Below are 18,880 nucleotides of genomic sequence, written 5' to 3' on the forward strand. Positions count from 1 at the left end.
GATTGCAGAATTGATTGAAGTTTTTTATGAGAAAAAAATTACAAAAAAAAAAAACTAAACATTTTTTCCGAAAAGTACATTTAAAAACAAATTTAAAAAAAAAAGATCCCAAACGGTAAATTTTTGAAACAGTTATAGCATTTTGAAAACAAAAACAGTGTTTTTTTAAAAATTCATAACTTTTTTTGAGTTGGATGAAAAAATTCTGAAAAACTTCTGAAAAACGTCTTTCGTAAGCTAGAAAAAGAAGAAAACTTTTCAGCCAATTCTAAAGGGGTCGGGTTCAAAATTGGTCGAAATGGGATGGAATACCCCATATATATTATATATTTATTACTTTTCTTTTTTATATACCTATACCTTTTCAAGAACGACATTTCAGTTTCGAAGAAAACTTCTTTTTTTTTTAAAAACACGTCACAGATTTGCATTAAAAATGGAGTTGATTTTTGTTTTTTTGTTAGCTGACCTAATCATGTGAAAACGACTTCATAGCTTAAAAGGACATTAAACGGAAATGTGGAGCTTCTCAAGGCCAAAATAATGACATATCAATTTTAAAAATCGGTCGTCAAATAACCAAGTTACAACGAAAAAACCTTTTTGGCTGTATTTCGAAGGACCAAAAAAAAATTAAAAAAAATTTTCCGAAACCCTCAACATAATCTTCAAATTTAGGGGCGGACATTAGCAACATTTTTCGACCCAGTCTAATGTGTACCAAACTTTTTTTTTGTAACATACAGCTGCGAGCACTGAAATAGTAGTGTGCACCTACGCCTAACATTTTTTGAAATCACTCAACGTCTTCGCAGTGTATCTCGGATGATATTCCATATTTGGTGGGCGTCTAACAAACAGCCGAGAGACGGTTCTCCACCTTACAAAACAACCTTTCACTCACCCGTTCACAAAATGTTCCTCCACTTCGAAATAGGCTAATCCAGGTCTTTTTTTTTTGGCAAGATCTAGTCTACGTACCACCTGATTTTTTTTAAAAGGGGCCTTATACTAGGTTCAAACACACACCAAATTGGCAATTTATACTCTTTGGGCAATTTATTACGCAATTTGTCATATAATAAATTGTAATAATAAATTGCCAATTTAAAAAAAATTGCGTAATAAATTGTTTCAACCTGCAAATGCAACATTGTAAAGTGTGTTTATTGAGTATATTTAAACGTCACTTACGCATGGCTGAACTATATGGTTGGCTCATTTCATCAGCTGATTTTATGTCTTTCATTTCACTGGAGTAGGGACTGTCAAAAGAAGATGGCAAAATCAAAATGAAAACAAAACACTGAACACATTTTCTTACAACACACAAAAATTTCAAAGTTTTATGTTTTCATTCCATTCTATTCACCTAATACCAACACGCACATTTTGACAGTCTCAACAAAGATATGTTGTTACTGTAGAGATGAGCCAACCAGCTATCAAATTACTATTGTGTAAGCTAAATAGAGTTGTATGAACCCCACTCAATTTCATTCGAAATAGCCTCAATTTATTTTTCTGTTTGAACATAGTATTACGTGGACTTCTAGCATAGAGCTTATCTTCTCGAAACCATCTCCTTACGCTATGCATACTACATGGTAACTTTAGGTCGGCTCGACAGCTGACATGGTATGATGAGTCTTCGAATAGTTATTAAATAATTTGGCGTACTTTCGTCGTTGGTAATTTATGCTTGTCCCCCTTTTTTGGGGTTTATTTTGATAAGCATAGCTGCTCAACCCTTATACACTTATAGCAATTTTTTTTTTTGTTTTGCCCTGAATTATAGGCACAGATAAAAATTTACACTTCAAATATAAAAAAAAGTTGCAAAGCACTCCAGCATGCCATCACATATAAATAAAATTCATATGGATTTTTTTTTATTTTCATGTGTGGGTGCAAAGCAAAGGCACTTTCATATGATGAACGAGCACTGCGGTATAAAAAACAAATTTACACTAACAAATTGACCATAAAATTATTCAAAAATGTTATGGCAATGAAAAAAATTTGTATTCAAAATTGATTCATTAAGAAAATTAAAATGATTCCAGCCATTTAAGGGTTTGACCTCCGAATTTGAGATAAGATTTGGAAACTTGCATACACCCTTACTTTGACATAATGTTAATGGATAAAAATTCATGATAAGTCGCATGTACGTGTCTTGTGATGTTAGAAACCCGGGGTCGCAAAATTTAGTACTTCGCAAATATCTCGCTTCCCATGTCTTGCTAGAGTTTCGCGCTCAGTAAAAGCGTACGTTCGCTCTTTTGCGCTCAAATTCTCCACAGGTTAAGCCTGAAGTAGTTTTTTGTGGTCTCAACCGTTTCTGAGCTAAGGCTCGAGCAGTTGCTGAAACTTTGCATCGACCTAGATTAGATATTAATGAAGCGAACTCATTTAAATATTGTATTTAGACTAACATTTGGGTCGCCAGCAACATCGATTCAAAATTTTAGACTCAGTTTTTCACCACAATTCCGAAGCTGAAACTACGGTAAAAAATTACGTGTCGTAAAAAAATTGGTGGAGATGATCTGAACTCCATTCTAATGACAATAACAATTGAAATAAATACTTTGAGAATTCACTTAATTGCTCTTGAGTATTGTGATCATATAGCGATTTACGAAATGTGTTAAGGAATCGGTATATTCAAATATAAGCTTTTGGAATAGCTTTCAACAGTTTTATCCAATTCTTTGTATGTTTCCCATTTTTAATAAAAGCTTTAATAATTTCGCGTTTTTCGTGGTTGCACTAACTAGAAGTTAAAATAAAATTTCTTTGTCTATTCTGGCTAAATATATAATTAATAAATAGTTCAAACCTACTAATTATTATAAAAAATTTATTATTTGTATTAGAACTTAAATTTTGTGAAACAATTTGTTCTTCGCTACTATTTCACTACTCGCCTGAAATGTCATTCACAATATAGATTGCTTCTTTAAAAGTTGAACCGTTTCTGTTGAACGGTTTATATTTTGCACAAAGTTAAAGCATACACAAGAGATAATAATTAAAAAAAAATCGGTATCAGATATTATTGGAATTATTAGGAAAGGTGCAGAGCGTTTACTGCCCTTTATTTTTAATAATAAAACCTCACATATTTCTGAAATTTTTATGGTTTTCATATTATTTTTTCCTATGATCTATTAAAAAATAACGTTTTTCTGGCAGACACTACTTCGTCCATTTCGTCCCGGGCCCATTGGCATTCTAAAGACTGAAAAAAGGCGAAAATAACGTAAAATCCTCTATCAGCGGACAAAATTTACGTTACTAACTATATCTTTTATCGTAGAGTTATGTTTTTTAGTTCAATGAAAGGGTTTGATCACTTCTGGGTCGTTCGGTACATCGAACTGCATCTTTTCAAAAAATATCACAGTTATTTTTGATAGCATCGATTCGATTTTATACTAATTTCACACAGACGGCTTATTGAATAATAAAGGCAATTTTCTACATTAAGACGCTTATTGAGCTCAATCTTCCCTACAAAATTCGAATCTATTATTATTTCATTAGTAGCTAATCGAATGCCTAATGAAGTCAAAAGCACAATGCAACTCTGTTGGCAGCGTTCCGCTTCCGTTTCCGCTTCTTAGTTTTCAAAGCAAATGTCATTGTCTGCATGGCGGAACGATACAAGGTGGCCGCATCAAACAGCTGATTATAACCTATTTTATTTGATTTGATACATCAACTGCCGGCGCAGTACGATTTTGACATTTGTCCATCGAATTTACAAGTACATGGAATTTTTTTTGCTTGTAGGTATGTCACCATGCTCCCACCTTGTATCGTTCCGCCATGATTGTCTGTCTCATCCTTCATACTAATCGAGCAGTTACTTCTGTGTGAAAGCAAAACATTTACGATTTCATTAGCAGGTGAAATGAGATCATTAAGTTTCTGTGTGAAAACAGTATTAGAAAGCGTCATTTTAGTTTTAAGACGTATTAAATAAACTTTAGAAATAATCACATTGATTTTAGAAATCACAAAATTTATTTTAGATAATTTAAATATACTTTAGAAAGAATCAAATATATTTAGAAAACATCAAATGTATTTCAGAAATTATCAAATGCATTTTCGACAATATAAGTTTCACATTATTATTGTTCATATTATTCATTTAAATTAATTAAAAAATAATAATTGTGGTTCTAAAGTACATCTGAAGAACTTTTGATTCTTTTTAAAGTACACATTTTGTTATTTTCTTAAGTAGATTTGATAACTCTTAAAGTTCATTTGACGCCTTTGAAAGAACCTTTGACTATTCAAAAGTCTAAACGATACTTTCTCAAATCAACTTGACGTTTTCTAACTACTACCCCGATCATCTCGGGACCGATTTCGTAAGACCACATGAATTCTTCTAGGCCATACCGCTCTTCCACCCCCTAGATCCATGAGGAACTTGGGGTCGCCAGAGCATCGGCTGCTAAAGAAACAGAATTCGCCACGGGTAGGTGAGCTACGTGCTACACAACACCTTGAATCAATTTGGTATTTTACTCGCCTCTTTCGACAGCCATACCTGCCGCGGGTATATTCTAAGCCCCCTAACCCGCTGGGGTTAGGAAAGGAAATCCATGAAATGGTCATGACAAAGCGAATTCAATCCAATTCGGCGAGCAGAAGAATGTCAAGTCAAAAGAAAATTTGCATTGATTTCGATTAACTGACATATTTCTGTACAAAGGGGTTGTATGGAAAATATCAAAAAGAAGCAATCAACTGATGGGATAACAGCACCTGGTACTGAATTCGCCTTGGTTGTTAGTTAATCAATGAAACAATTGGACCAGTTAAGTTCGAAACTCGAATCGCTAACTATTATGTATTTACATTGTGCACTAAGTTGTGCATGAGCGGTGATAAATATATATATATATATATAAATAAACTGTTTTAATATTCGCTGTGTCTCATTTGGGATGAAAAGATTGGCTGGAAGTTCGCTCTTTTACTCAAAAATGGTTGGGCGGTTGAAAAAATATTCCAGACAAGACTAAATCTCGGTTCTTTCGTGTGAATTGAAACTGCAGTTAAAGGGTTAAACTTTAGTTAAATCGTGCGCCTTCCATAGGCCTAGAGGAAGAGGGCGGCCCCACTCCACTGGAAGGACCAGAAGGACGGTTTAAATTCCCTTGACCAATTGGCGTCAGTTAGCAGAGCGAAGAAGCGAAGTGGAAAGGAAGCTCGGCCTAAAACCTTTTCGGAGGCTGTCGCAACTTTCATTTATTTACACGATTTTGCTTCATTTATTGTTGGTCCGCCTATTTGGCAAACGAAACTAATTGCTTACATGTTATCAAATGAAATTTGAATTTCAAATGGTATGGCAGTAACAGTTTTTACTTTTTCGACAAACTAATTGTCATTTTAGTCAAAACGGACGGGACAAACGCATTTGACGTTATTTGACCTAGTGAAAAACAAGCATTTGTGTACATATGAAACTAGTAAAAATTTAGCTTTATTTATGAAGCTAATTTTATTTTGTGTTTTTTAAGTGAATCATATGGTTTTCTTGCGAAATGTGTGATAGTTTTTTTATAACTTTTTGATGGTGTTGATATTATAATTAAGTTATTTTTTTTTTTTTGTTCATTTATTTCGATCATGCATTTAGGTATGTGTCTTCCCTAATTAAATCTGCACTTATATTTCGAATCTAATATTGTATTTTCCCTATTGTTTCCTTAATAATGCTGCTTCAAACTTCAATTACTATAATGCTTAAATAATTTGACTCCCAACATTGGCTTTTGGTATGTGGGTATGTGTAACTAATTAAGATTTGATCCGATGAAATAATTTCTCGGAAATATAAATAATTGAATACCATCTTAAACCCGTGACTCATTTGTTCAACACTATTATGACGTCTCTTTTAATGACCCAAACAAATGCGATATTCTACATATTTCCAAAACTTCAATATTGAAAATGTCCAATGTATACTACTTATGCAGAAACAATTGCGGTAAAGTATCCATAGTAAGATTTAATTTCCTTAAATGCAAAAATTTTGTTATTTATTCGATTTGTACACTTTTTTTTGTAATTATTATTAATGTGTCGATTCATATCAAAGGTGTCTAAGCCCTCGGATGACATTTTTTCACATTTTGTAAAACAAGGGGTGCTTGGGTGTCCAGACACTACGTGCCCTTCCATTTACCCCTGTGTCATATAAATTTTGGCAAAAATGATTCTATACGTGTTTGGTGCTAGTACTATAACGACTTGTATAATTGCATTAGTATCGAATGTTCGTTTGTTGCCTTACGCAATGCTATCTTAAAGTTTACTTGTTTAATTTGTAATGATAGTTTAATTTTAGTTCTTGTTCAATGTTAAACAAAATTGTAAATTTTTAATTAATTCCATTTTTAATTCTATACTTGTATATATTTTTACGCTATCTTTTTTTTTTGTTACTTTCCTTTGTATTTTGTTAGTCGACCACTCTTGTTAGTTGACTTTAAATAATTAAATAAATAAAACAATTTGCTTACTAAATCCTGTACGTATAGATCAAAATTGCTTAAGTCCATTGAAGTGCATCGGATTGCGCCCTGCTACAGCAAATTGTGACCAAACTTCAACTAGTGCGACTTCTAACAAAAAAATCGGATACAATTTATCAAAACGGACTAATACCATATGGCTTGCATATGTTTTTTTTTTTTTTAAGTGCCTAAGTCCACCATCTGTTGTATTGCTAATATGTTTTAACTTGCCATTATTATTTTTCCTTTGCAATGGTCTTCAAAGTTGTATTTGGCAAATATCTTTACAGCTTTCCAACAGCTATATGAAATGGACAGCTCCAAAACAAATAACTTGAATTTCCTAACATTTGCTTATAATGAACCTAGACGACTTTGATATGTATCGACTATAATATTCCTTAATGTAATCCACTGTAACTTTAAATCGTCACAGCAGCTGAAAATAGACTGCCGAGTGTTTTGTAGACAAAAAAAAAGATGCATACCTCCAGTTGTTTTCAGTGTTTGTTGCATTTCTTACTCCAGGGCAGCAGTAGCAACGAAAAATATACTCTGCTACTGCCCCGGATCGGAACAAGAACAGAGCATAGAGCAGAGCAGTAGCATAAAAAAATTATAGCATTTCTTATGCTTTGCTACGGGCTACGTCGTGTTTTGAAGCGGAGCAAATAGCATAATGAATTTGAAGCGGAGCAAATAGCAGAATGATTTTTTGTTCTGCTATTTGCTCCGCTCTTAAATACGACGTAGCTCGTAGCAGAGCATAAGAAATACTATCACTTTTTCATGCTACGGCTCTGCTCTATTAGTATGTTCAGAGCCGGAGCAGTAGCAAAAACAAAAAACTCCAGAGTAATATAGCATTTTAAATCACTGGTTATTTTTACAATTAGTTTCTAATTTTAATATCATCCCTGTATGTATGTATGTATATATAAAAATTATTTAATAGTTTTTATAAATAAAATAAATAAATGTAAGTCGCGATAACCTCCGAACAGATCTAAGGCCGAGCATCTCTTCCAATTTGCGTGGTGCTCCTCTTGATTTTCCCTACAAATCGGCCGGACGGGACCTACATGCTTAATGCCGACTCCGAAAGGCATCTGCAAGGCAGATGAGTTTTCACTGAGAGCTTTTCGTGGCAGAAATACACCTGTAGCGCTTGCCAAACACTGCCGAGGGGCGACCCCGCTTAGAATAATTTTCTTCTAATTGAAAAACCTTATTTCTAAAATTTTGATGTTGCTTTGCCCGGGGTGTGAACCCAGCGCATGCGGTGTAGTAGGCGGAGCACGCTACCATCACACCACGGTGGCCGCCAATAGTTTTTATATTTCAGTCTTATTCAATGCTTCAATAAAACACTATTTTTAAATGATCACATTAAGGGCGTTCAGGATTTTGTGCAAATGGTCTAGCATCATTGCATTGCAAACTTGCGTAGCATATCTTTTACATTGCACTAACAAAATACACGGCTATGCATTTGCTACGTCATTGCAAAACCCGTAGTTTATTTTATAATATTGAATAGCAAATCATCAATTGTGAAAACAAACCGAAAAGTGCAAAGAAAAAATTCAAAATGAAAAAAACTGCTCACGATCCGTAGCTTATGTTTTCTATAGCAATGTTTCTAACGTCAAATACACACAATTCTGAACTCGATATGCATGTAAAAGAATGCTGGGGTGTACGTGGCGCATATCGCCCTCTCTCTTTCATTAAATATTTACAGTGATTGTGAAGCCTATCCTATACTATGGAGTATGTTTTGTGGACAGCCACACAAAAAAGAACCTACCTCCCCATTAGGGAGAGAAAAGAAATGCTAACCAAACAGATCCTGTTGAATACCCAGAAACCTGGGCATCCCAACAGACATCTGATTGATGAGCCAGTACCAGGACCAGGGGCTTAAGGAGTGATATCCGTAAGCATTATGAGGAAATACGGCACCTGAGAACATAGCCGTATGAAGCCAAAAAAACGCAAGCAGATCCTCAGTGAACTCCAAAAACAGGCGTCGGATCTGTATGCCAGGAATTGCCCGGTGAATCCTGTACTCAAAGAACAATACCCAAAACTTGCAGAAGAGGAACGCACACTCCCTAGGGAAACGCGAGTCACTCTAGCTCAACTTCGATCTGGATACTGTAACAGGTTAAACTCTTACCTATCCAGAATCAACTCCGACAAAGAAAACATATGTCCTGCTTGTAACGTGTCCCCAATGACACCATGACACCAACCATCTCTTCAACTGTATTGTGGAATCAACGCCTCTAACACCCCTCTCATTATGGTCCACCCCTGTTGAAAGAGCAAGTTTCCTTGGACTCCGTTAGAGGATATTGATACCAATTTGTGATCGGTCGCACCAATTGGATGGGGCGAAGCACTGCTACAACAACATCAACAACGTTCGGCGCAAGAGTGCCCAAATGGCGGACGAGGCGATAGCACAGTATCTAAAAGTGTGTTGGAAAGAATCGGGACAGGGAGAAGCATATATTGGGTCCTAGGGCTTAGGGGAATAGATCGAAATTGAAAAGTGGATGAACTAGCTAAAAAGGGCGCATCCCTTGATTAGATTGGGCGCGATTAAGGGATGGTGAGAGGTGCACATGGTCGATCAAGCGGGAAAGGCGTGGACCCACGCGCGGGGCTGTAAAGTGTCCAAGATCATGTGTAGGTCTTGTAGCCTTAGACTAACAAAGTTAATTCTATCATTAACAAGTAAATGTGTCTATTAAGTTCGGGTGTAACCGAACATTATATACTCAGCGTGAGCTTCAATTATACTTTTATTTCAGATAAATTAATTTTCTACATAACACGTGGAACCGCCCGTTTAAAAAAAAATGTCTCCACATTTCCTCTTACAATAAAACTTGATAAGTGAAATATCATTCATTCAAAACTATTTTTTGCTAAGTTATATAATTCGGTTCCCGTCCATTTTTACTAGAAGTATTTTCTGCTATAGGGAAAACTTGTATACCCAATTTTATTACGATCCGTTAATTTTTCTTCGAGTTATGGATCCCGAAACATAGAAAACTGCTTAGTCGCAAAAGGGGCGGTGCCACGCCCATTTTTTAAACTTGAAGTTTTTCCTATTTATAATTTTTCTTCAAAGCTTTCCTTATAGTAAAGGGAACCTATCTGCCAAATTTGGTTACGATATGTTTTAACGATTTTTGATTTATGATTAATAATATTTGTCAAATTGATTTTATCACAAGTTGGCGGTGCCACGCCCATTTTAAAATTTGTTTCCAAATTTTTATCAAGAGTCAACATTCTAGGTGTATTGTTTACTAAATTATCAGGTTTTTTGTGTTTTCCAAAATTTTATATATATAAAAAGTGGGCGTGGTTATCATCCGATTTCGCTCATTTTCAATACAAACCTATTCTGGGTCCAGATAATTTTTTTTCGATACTGATAATTTTGATATATGGAAGTCTATATCTATCTCGATTCCTATATACCTGTACAACCAACATTGAAGTATTTTATCCAAGGTGTCTTTTCTAGCGGATTGATCCAAAAAAATATAATTTTCGAGAAAAATATTTTTGTCCCCAATTTCGCCCCTTTGATTTTTTTGAAAATTTGATTTCCTTACAAAAAGAATGCTTGTTTTTTGAAGATGTGTTTGAAAGTGGTTTAGGACCTACAAACAAATGAAGAGCACGACGCTTGAGCATTGAGCTTCTTCCTGCGGTTAGCGCCAAGGTGTTTGCAAGTTCTTAAGTTGGTTTACTCACGTGCACGTGTACAAAGCGGCAAAAGCTGAGGAGATGCGGCGATTCACATAAGTGAGGAATTAACTTAAAAACGAAAATTTGAATATTTTTTTAGATTTCCAAAAATCATTCCGAAAAATCGTTTAAATTAAGATTTTCTTATCTCACTAAAGCTTTCTTTTGGATTCATCACAGGCTAAACTCCTTTAGACCGCTAATTTTTTGGATTTTTCGGTCGATTTTTCACCGTTTAATCATCAATTGCCATATTACTTTGATCAAAAACGATTCGTGTAAAAGAGTCCTTAGAAATCAATAAGTGGAGATTTTTTGGATATAAAGTAGATTTTTTGATGTCTAAATCTTAAATTGAAGATTTTTTTTCTATAGAAACGCAGGTGTTTAATCCCCTTTATCTGGCAACCCTGAAGAGATCACACTTTTTAACGGTACTAGCCACATTGTGGTCAGACGCTCAAGCAACTAGAAATTGCGGATTAAAAGTATGCAATTTCTTCTCGGTACAGTTCGCTGCATTCGGTTTACAAATACTTCCGTTATGCATTGAAAGAAACACAAACGATTATAAAATATGCCAAAGATTTCTGGAATCAAGATTTAACGATTGTAAACGCGTACTACTCAAAAATTCCATAACGTAAAGCTGTCCAAAGACCTACAACTAAAAAAATAAATTTATTCATCATTCTATACACCCGTCCTAATAAACAATGTGGGGATCCACTTTTTTTCGAAAATTAGATATTACATACGGGAACTCGTCTTGAAGTTTTTTTTCGTGCAAAACACTTTCTTCGAAATGTTTATGGATTTCTACGCGTTGGCGGTGGCGAGTACCGAAGAAGATTTAACGATGAGCTGTACGAGCTCTACGCAGACATCAGCATAGTCCAGCGAATTAAAACGCAGCGGCTGCGCTGGCTAGGCCATGTTATGCGAATGAAATATGACGCTCCGGCCAAGAAAGTGTTGCTATCGAAACACGCCTATGGAAGCAAAGGTAGAGGGCGGCCCTCACTCCGCTGGAAGGACCAGGTGGAAAACGATTTGGCGCCGGTTGGCAGAGAGAAGAAGCGACTGGCGCGCCTTGATGGAAGTCCATAACCGTTTAAATCGTTAAGCGCCAATTAAGTAAGTAAATAAAATATTTTTGGAAATTGCAAAAAGATATAGAATTTTAGCGGCTTTAAATTCAGAACTTCACAGTATATATACATACTAGCCTTTACCCGCGGCCCCGTCCGCAAGGAGAAAATGAAATATGTGGGCTATTCACGTTAGCCTGCTTATAAAGTTATCTGTTTAAAATTTTTTTTCTGTCTAATGCATTTTATTTTTGTAATTGAGTAAAAAAAAGAACTTTATGAGCTGATAACCTGATAGGATCCCAAAATGATAACGACATTATCCACAAAAAGCCACGAAATGACCCCGACGCTATCGCGGACGGATCCCGAAAACCATCCAGAAACGCCCCGGAAGTGTTTCCAAAAGTTCCCGAGTTGTCCCAAAAAAACCCGAAATGACAACGACACGATTCTAGACTTATCCAGATAACCACACAGAAATGATGCCTGAAGGGTACCAAATTGATCCCGAAATAGTCCCGAAAAAGTTCCGAAATTACCCTGACGGGCTCCCGGACGGATCTCAGAAACCATCCAGAAAATATCCAGGAAGGGTCCCTAAATTATCCCGACTAACTCCAAAAAAAGTTCCGAAATGGCTCCGAGGGGATCCACGATGGATCGCGAAAACCATACAGAAATGATTCCGGAAGGATTCCAAAATGATCCCGAAATAGTCCGGAATTGACCCAGATGGGATCCCGCACAGAAACAGAAATGATCCCGGAAGGGTGCAAAAACTATCCCGGAAAAGTAACAAAAAATCCTGAAATGGCTCTTACGGCATCCCGGACGGATCCAGAAATGATCTCGGAAGGGTCCCCAAATGATCCCAAAATGGTCCCGAAATGACCCTGATGGATCCGGCAAACCATCAAGAAATTATGCCGAAAAGGTCCCAAAATGATCCCGAAATAATACAGAAAAAGTCACGAAACGACCCCTAGAGGATCCCCAAATGATCCCGTATTAGCCCCGAAAAGGTCCCGAAATAACCCCGACGGGATCCCGGACAAATCCCGAAAACCATCCAGAAATGATGCCGGAAGGAATCCCAAATGATTCCGTAAAAGTCCCGTATTGATTCCGACGGGATCCCGAACGGATACCGAAAATCATCCAGAAGTGACGCCGGAAAGGTCCTCAAATGATCACCTAATAGTCCCGAAATGACCCTTAAGGGGTCATGGACGGATCCCATAAACCATCCAGAAATGATCCCGATTTATTCCCGAAGAAGTCCCGAAATGACCCTGACGGGATCTCGAACGCACCCCTAAATGACCCTGACGGGATCCCGGACACATCCCGAAATCCATCCAGAAATGATCTTGGGAGGGACCCCAAATGATCCCGAAAAAGTCCCGCAATGATTCCGAGGGGATCCTGATCGGATACCGATAACCATCCAGAAGTGATGCCGGAAAGGTCCTCAAATGATCACCTAATACCAAAATGACCCTGACGGCATCCCGGACTGATCCCAAAATCCATCCAGAAATGATCTTGGGAAGGTCCCAAAATTATCCCGAAATAGTCTCGGAAAAGTTCAGAAATTACCCCGACGGGTTCCCGGACGAATCCTGAAAGCCATCTCTAAATGATCCCGAAAAAGTCCCGAAATTACCCTGACTGGACCCCGAAAGGATCCCGAAAACTATCCAGAAATGATGCCGGAAAGGTCCACAAATGATCCCCTAATAGGCCCGCAAATGATCCCGTATTAGTCGAGAAAAAGTCCCGAAATGAACCCGACGGGATGCCGGACGAATCCCAAAAACCAGCCAGAACTGATGCCGGAAGGGACACCAAATGATCCCGAAAAAGTCCCGCAATAATTCCGACGGGATCCTGAGCGGATACCGAAAACCATCCAGAAGTGATGCCGAAAAGGTCCTCAAATGATCACCTAATAGTCCCAAAATGACCCTGACGGCATCCCGGACAGATCACGAAATGCATCCAGAAATGATCTTGGGAGGGTCCCAAAATTATCCCGAAATAGTCTGGGAAAAGTCCAGAAATTACCCTGACGGATACCGGACGAATCCTGAAAACCAATCTTAAATGATGCCGAAAAAGTCCCGAAATGACCCTGATGGGACCCGGAAAGGATCCCGAAAACTAACCAGAAATGATGCCGGAAAGGTCGTCAAATGATCTCCCAATAGTTCCGAAAAGACCCTGACGGGATCCCGAACGGATCCCGACAACTATCCAGAAATGATACCGAAAGGGCCCGCAAATGATCCCGTATTAGTCGAGAAAAAGTCCCGAAATGACCCCGACGGGATGCCGGACGAATCCCAAAAACCATCCAGAAATGATTTTGGAAGGGACCCCAATGATCCCGAAAAAGTCCCGCAATTATTCCGACGGGAATCTGAACGGATACCGAAAACCATCCCGAAGTGATGCCGGAACGGTCCTCAAATGCTCACCTAATAGTCCCAAAATGACCCTGAGGGCATCCCGGACAAATCCCGAAATCCATCCAGAGATTATCTTGGGAAGGTCCCAAAATGGTCCCCAAATAGTCTCGGAAAAGTCCAGAAATTACCGTGACGGGTTCCCGGACGAATCCTGAAAGCCATCCTTAAATGATCTCGAAAAAGCCCCGAAATGACCCTGACGGGATCCCGAAAGGATTCCAAAAACTATCCAGAAATGATGCCGGAAAGGTCCTCAAATGATCCCCTAATAGTTCCGAAATGACCGTGACGGGATCCCGAACGGATCCCGACAACTATCCAGAAATTATGCCGAAAGGGTCCGAAAATGATCCCGTATTAGTCGAGAAAAAGTCCCGAAATGACCCCGACGGGATCCCGGACGAATCCCAAAAACCATCCAGAAATGATGCCGGTAGGTATCCCAAATGAACCCGAAATAATCCCGAAATGACCTCGTCGGCATCCCGGACGGATACCGAAAATTATCCAGAAATGATGCCGGAAAGGTCCACAAATGATCCCCTAATAGTCCCGAAATTACCCTGATGGGATCCCGGACGGATCCCGAAAACCATACAGAAATGATGCCGGAAGAGCCCCCAAATGATCCCGAAAAGTCCCCAAATGACCCCGACGATATGCCGGACGGATCCCGAAAACCATCCAGAAATGATGCCGGAAGAGCCCCCAAATGATCCCGAAAAAGTCCCCAAATGACCCCGACGAGATCCCGCACGGATCCCGAAAACCATCAAGAAATGATGCCGGAAGAGCCCCAAATGATCCCGAAAAAGTCCCCAAATGACCCCGACATACTCCAGAAAAGGTTCCGAAATGGCTCCGAGGGAATCAACGACGGATCGCGAAAACCATACAGAAATGATTCCGGAAGGGTCCCCAAATGATCCCAAAATGGTCCCGAAATGACCCTGATGGATCCGGCAAACCATCAAGAAATTATGCCGGAAGGGTCCCCAAATGATCCCGAAATAAAAAAGAAAAAGTCACGAAACGACCCCTAGAGTATCCCCAAATGATCCCGTATTAGCCCCAAAAAAGTCCCAAAATGACCCTGACGGGATCCCGAAAGGATTCCGAAAACAATACAGAAATGATGCCGGAAAGGTCCTCAAATGATCCCCTAATAGTCCCGAAATGACCGTGACGGGATCCCGACAACTATCCAGAAATGATGCCGAAAGGGTCCGCAAATGATCCCGTATTAGTCGAAAAAAAGTCCCGAAAGGACCACGACGGGATCCCGGACGAATCCCAAAAACCATCCAGAAATGATGCCGGTAGGTATCTCAAATGATCCCGAAATAGTCCCGAAATGACCTCGTCGGCATCCCGGACGGATCCCGAAAATTATCCAGAAATGATGCCGAAAGGGTTCCCAAATGATCCCGTATTAGTCGCGAAAAAGTCCCGAAATGACCCCGACGGGATCCCGGACGGATCCCGAAAACCATCCAGAAATGATGCCGAAAGGGTTCCCAAATGATCCCGTATTAGTCGCGAAAAAGTCCCGAAATGACCCCGACGGGATCCCGGACGGATCCCGAAAACCATCCAGAAATGATGCCGGATGAGCCCCAAAATTATCCCGAAAAAGTCCCCAAATGACCCCGACGAGATCCCGGACGGATCCCGAAAACCATTCAGAAATGATGCCGGAAGAGCCCCCAAATGATCCCGAAAAAGTCCCCAAATGACCCCGACGATATCCCGGACGGATCCCGAAAACCATCCAGAAATGATGCCGGAAGAGCCCTCAAATGATCCCGAAAAAGTCCCCATATGACCCCGACGAGATCCCGCACGGATCCCGAAAACCATCCAGAAATGATGTCGGAAGGGTCCCCAAATGATCGCGAAATAGTCCCGAAATGATTCCGGAATAGTCCCGAAAATGTTCCAAAATAACCCCGACGGGATCCCGGACGGATCCCGTAAACTATACAGAAATGATCCCGGAAGGGTCCCAAAATGATCCCGAAATAGTCCCGAAAAAGTCCCGAAATTACCCCGGCGTAATCCCGGACCGATCCCGAAAACCATCCATAAATGATCCCGGAAGGGTCTCGATATGACCCTTACGGGATTACAAATAAGGCGAAGCTAATTATAAAACCATGTTAATAAGGCAGCAGGCGCATTGGAGCGAATAAAAAGTTAGATAGAAACATACAGGTAAAGCTAATAAAAGCGTGCTAATAAAAACAATTGATGGAGGGCGGATGGCGGGAGTAGAGGAGAGGACCACTGATCGTTCCTCCAAAATTGTCTAGATCTCGTTCTGTATGTACCAGATACCAAAAACTATTGAGTTAGGAGAAAATTTAGATTGAGTATTTATGGATTTTACACCAGAGGGGGGGATAAAGGGGGGAGGGCGGAGGGTTTCACTGCTTACTTTGTAAGCCCTCGACTTATTTGACCCCTTGAGTCTGTGATATTGGTGAAGGCCAGTATACGTAAAGTTATAATGTGTAAAAATTATGAAAAATAATTTCTCGAAGGGTCGTGGGACCCCCACCCCTCTTTCCATGTTCGAAAAAAATTTCGCTAGTAGACTACTGTCTGTGTCCCAAATTTCATCAAAATCCGTGTAGCCATTCTGGCGTGATTCAGTCGCAAAGACGAAAAAATATAATAATTAAATTATAACTGTTCCTAGGGGGCGGGGACCACGTCCCTTTTGAAAAATATATAGCTAGTAGATCCTTCTAGACTATTGGCTATATGTGTGCAAAATTTCATCCAAATCGGTCCAGCCGTTCTTGCGTTATTGAGTCACAAAGACAAACGTCTGGACAAACATCCAAACATCCAAACATCCAAACATCCAAACATCCAAACATCCAAACATCCAAACATCTAAACATCCAAACATCCAAACATCCAAACATCTTAACATCCAAACTTTCCCATTTATAATATATATTAGATTGTTACGAATATTAGCAAAACTAAGGAGTGCTGCCATCTCTAAGCCGATGCTAAGCAGTGACGTGAATTCACATCCATAGATCAATCATTACATTAACGAAACAATAATTGCGTCTACACATATGTACCATGTACGTATACGAGCAGCGGAGAGTCAATGCACAAACACATGCATATATCTGAGATACTCCTATAAGTATGCAATGAGAAAAACTATAAAATTGTGCAATTGTAGTTACAGCTGAGAAGTTTGAGAGCTGCTGGACTAGTAGATTCTGGAAGCGCCTAGAAGATGCGAAGGTTGAAATCAAAGAGTATAAAAGGCGGCAATTGTAGAGGCGCTGGAATTCAGTTTGATTTGAGATGTCAAGCAGTTTCGATTAAGACGATATCTAGCGAGCAATAGCAGTATTATTTTGAAAGTCAGTTTCATTTAAGCTATCAGTTTGGTTATTAAGCCAGCTAATTGCAAAGTATAAGTGTTATTGTGAAGTACTTTAATAAAGGTCATTTTTCCATTATTCAATATTGGAGTTATTTATTCAACAGTTTAGTGATACGAACTATAGATACTGTACTATCTACAGCTTCGCGTACGGGAAATTAAATTTTTAACCACTGAACCACCTTCAAACCCATCTTCAAAAACTTATGTTTTGTCTATATCTAGTTATAATTCCATTTTTCTAAAATCAAAAGCAGTGCTGCTCAAAATTTTTTATATTGAAGTCCAATCAGAATACATGTACAAAATTGTATATACACTTAGGTTTTTTTTTATTTAGGTTAAGTTGAACTGGCCGGCCCATGAGGCCACATAGACTGATTGAGTCCGTAGTGTTACCAGAAGTTTGTGTTAACGACAAAACTGAAAAACCCTATCAAAAACCAGGACCTATGTTATAAAATAACTCCGTCCTCTTGGCAAATACTAGAAGCTTCCTAAGACTTAAGCCATTTGCTGCTTCTAGATCTGACAGCTGTATCACTCCTAATATCTGGAGTCTTAGCCTGGCAAGTGCAGGGCACGAGCACAGAACGTGCTCGATCGTTTCCTCCTCCAACCCGCACTTCCTACATCTGCTATCTTTGACCAAGCCTAATTTGAAGGCATGTGACGCCAGGAGGCAGTGTCCAGTAAGAATACCCGTCTTGAGTCTACAGTCCTCTCTTTTTAATTATAGAAGCAACTTTGTTAGTCTAAGGTTGTAAGACCTACGAATAATCTTCGACACTTTACAGCCCCGCGCTTGAACCCACGCTTTTTTCGTTTGGTCGATCATGTGCACCTCTCGCCTTCGCTTAATCTCGCCCAGTCTAATTTGGACGTTTACGGAGCAAACTTTAAGGGATGCGCCCTTTTTAGCTAGTTCGTTCGCTTTCTCATTCCCATCTATTCCCATATGCCCTGGAACCCAATATAGATGTATGCTTTTCCCTGTCCCGATTCTCTCCAGAGACTGCTTACACTCTAACACGCATTTAGATGATGTGCTATGCGAGATTATTGCCTTAATTGCTGCTTGACTGTCAATATAAAAGTTAACACGATTGCAGCTTGGGCTATTTTCTTCCAAGGTTTCTACTGCTTTGGTTACGGCTACTATTTCCGCTTGGAAAACGCTACAGTAGTCCGGCAGCCTGTAGGATCTGCTTATTTCCGGATCAGCTCAGTATACCGCAGACCCTACTCCTTCCACTATTTGCAACCATCTGTGTACACATGTATCGCCTCGTCCGCCATTTGCGCACACTTGCGCCAACCGTCCATCTCTATTGTGGCCTTAAGCTCTCCCTCGAAGCGCAGATAGGGAATCAGTATTTAAAAAATAAAAATTAAATTTTTAAATGTTCAAAAAGTTAAAAAGTTTTAATATATCGATTGATTAAAACATGTCGTAGACCGCTATATTATCACAATACTCAAGAACAACTAAACTTAATTTTCAAAATCCATCACAAAAACTTCACCCAGCACTGGTTGATATTGTGGCGAATATTGGCATTTCGA

The 18,880-nt window shown here is 39.0% G+C and overlaps 1 protein-coding gene across 5 annotated transcripts in view; it reads left to right on the forward strand.

Annotated features, from left to right (window-relative positions):
• zip (myosin heavy chain 10) overlaps positions 1 to 18,880 on the forward strand; it is a 242,554-nt gene that overhangs the window by 150,556 nt on the left and 73,118 nt on the right. The window lies entirely within an intron of this gene.

Source organism: Eurosta solidaginis, chromosome 3, assembly GCF_040869045.1.
Source record: "Eurosta solidaginis isolate ZX-2024a chromosome 3, ASM4086904v1, whole genome shotgun sequence".
NCBI classification, from domain to species: Eukaryota; Metazoa; Arthropoda; class Insecta; order Diptera; family Tephritidae; genus Eurosta; species Eurosta solidaginis.